Source organism: Austrofundulus limnaeus, unplaced genomic scaffold, assembly GCF_001266775.1.
Source record: "Austrofundulus limnaeus strain Quisiro unplaced genomic scaffold, Austrofundulus_limnaeus-1.0 Scaffold302, whole genome shotgun sequence".
In the NCBI taxonomy this organism is placed as follows: Eukaryota; Metazoa; Chordata; class Actinopteri; order Cyprinodontiformes; family Rivulidae; genus Austrofundulus; species Austrofundulus limnaeus.
The window spans coordinates 152,701-155,403 of record NW_013952704.1 but is presented as its reverse complement, the minus strand read 5'-3'; positions in this window follow the sequence as shown (position 1 = coordinate 155,403).

Below are 2,703 nucleotides of genomic sequence, written 5' to 3'. Positions count from 1 at the left end.
ATGTTCAAAAGAAAAGTAAAAATACAACAAAAATCAAAACAACTTAAAACATTTAAAAATGAATTAAAATAAAAAAGACATCAACAAAAAAAGCTTATCAACTCAAAAAATACAGTAAAAACACAGAAAAAAATAAAAGCAGAGAATAAATAAAGCCAAGTAAAAGCAGGAAATAAAAAACAAAGTAAAACCAGGACATATAAAACAATGAAATGCCTAAAATTTTTAAATCTACAATAAAATCAAAACAAAAATTTATACAAAATTAAAATCTACAAATGAACAACACAACCCCGCACACAGTGTCAAAAGCCAACCAAAACAAGATGTGTTTAAGACTGCCAGTGAAGAGGACTGTCTGAGTTGGAGAGGCAGCTCATTCCAAAGATTAAGAGTTGCTGCAGCAAAAGATCGATCTCCCTTGAGTTTACGTCTGGTTTTGAGCAGTTGATCAGCTGATCTGARGGAGTGGGAGGGATTATAGGGGTGCAGCAGGTCAGACAGGTATGGTAGGGCAAGGCCATTCAAAGATTTAAGAACAAATAAAAGTATTTAAAAATGGATCCTAAGAGGCACAGGCAACCAGTGAAGTGAAGCTAAAATGGGAGAAATGTGCTCATATTTACGTGTGTCAGCCTCACTGCAGCATGTTTGACCCTCTGCAGTCGGGCGATGGAGGACCCACTAATCCCCAGATAAAGTGCATTACAGTAATCCAGCCAGGTGACGATAAAGGCATGAATCACTGTCTCAAAATGTCTTTTTGGAATGATGGCTTTTATTTTGGCTAGCTGCCTCACATGATAAAAACTCCTTCTAACAACTGACCTAATGTGGTTATCTAATTTAAGTTCAGGATCTACTTCATCTCCCAAATTCCTCACTAACAATTTATTGCATTGAGCCACTGAACCTAGATCTACAGGGGAGTGGCCAACAGTACCTCCAAAAACCATAACCTCAGTCTTAGTTTCATTAGAACTCAAAAAATTCTGTGACATTTTTCATCTCATTGCTACAGCTGAGCACCACTAGCAAACAATTGAGCTCTATGTGGTGTTATCTGCATAGAAACAGCATTTTATCACGTCTTCTTATAAGCGCTGAAAAGTATTTTGTGCACGACTGACTATATGTGAAATAAATAATAAAGAAACAGGCTGTGATTAATAGTAAAGGTAAGAGAGTTGGCCTCACTAATGAGTTTAGTATCTGCCATCTCAAATTCTGAACAGGGTAGTCAAATTTGCTCCCACCTTCTGACAGGGAATTCCAGTTTAAATTTATGACTTGCAAGTGGGAAATTCCCACTTCACAGTACATCTAGGCTGCAGCAGAAGTAGTCAGGGGACAAAAACCTGCACATGTCCACATTATGAATGGATGTACCAGTTTTGCAGGTAAAATAACTGACATGCATTATGGGAGATGTACTTTATGGTCAACACTGGCAGCAAGCAATGTACACTATTGGCTTAGTGTACGCTGCTTGCTGCCAGTGTTGACATCTTTGAAGCTCTTGCAGGTCACATAAAAGGTTGTGGCGGGCCACATTTGACGTGTGCTCTGCGGTATGATCTAAACTCAACAAGAACAAAGATAAATGAATATTTTACTTGTTTAAAGGCTAAATCTGTCGCCAATGGCAGATAATCAATCTGTAGAAAGGTGGCTCTCTTCAAGACTTCAAGAACCAACTTTTAAAAATAAACATAAAAGAACATAAAAGTTGTAATTTTACTTACTCTACTATTGTACACGTTTTTATTAGTCACATGGTGCTCAGACCATCATATCGGTTCAAATTGTCTACTGATTATTTAAAAAATGTTTGACAGGGTTAGGGCATATTGTTCTGTGGAGAAAGAAACATCAATTCACAGACAAGTGCTCTGACTGAATAAAGGTGTGGGAGACTTTTTGAGTGTGTAAAGAGGGAAATCGGTGCAACTTTTGCAAACTTTCTGGCCATGACCATTAACACAAGAATGTACGTAAATGTGAAAACTGGCATTCAGCACTTCAAGAAAAAATATAGTATGATTAGTAAGTTTGTCTTGAGACTTAATGACTCCTCATGGACTTATTTTTATTATGCATTTGTATGGCTGGATTTACACTGCCGTCCATGTTTTTATTGAATCTTTTAATGACTGTGTGACGTAATCACCTGTCATTCTATGCCACAGCTCAAGAAGTACAGACAAGGATTACAAAATGGTTTCAAAATGTACTCACTATGAATAGTGGGAGAAGGGAACAAATAAGAYGGCAGTGATCCATCTATGAATCCTAAAGTGTTGCTTGTGTTTGCAGAAATACATTTAAATTCAGTGCAGTTGTTTTTTCAAGGAGAGACTTTTCAAATAGTGTGTTTAGTAATTATTTCTTAGTTGTACCAATTAGTTTTGGCAATAAATCTTATACCTTTGAAAAGCCTGTTAATTTCCATTTTAATTGGTGCCACGATTTGTAAGGAACATGCATTTGTGGGATGAGAGATCGAGTTGAGTGTATGGGTAGCATACAATCTTCTCTGTCATTGCCAGACATCTTATTTTTTTACTCTTGTTGCTGACACTTGTTTTGAGCTTCTGGCCCTGCCAATCATTTGCCTAGTTTAAAATTTATTTCCAAGAAGCATTATTACAAAATAATAATAATAATAATAATAATAATAATAATAATAATAATAATAATAAT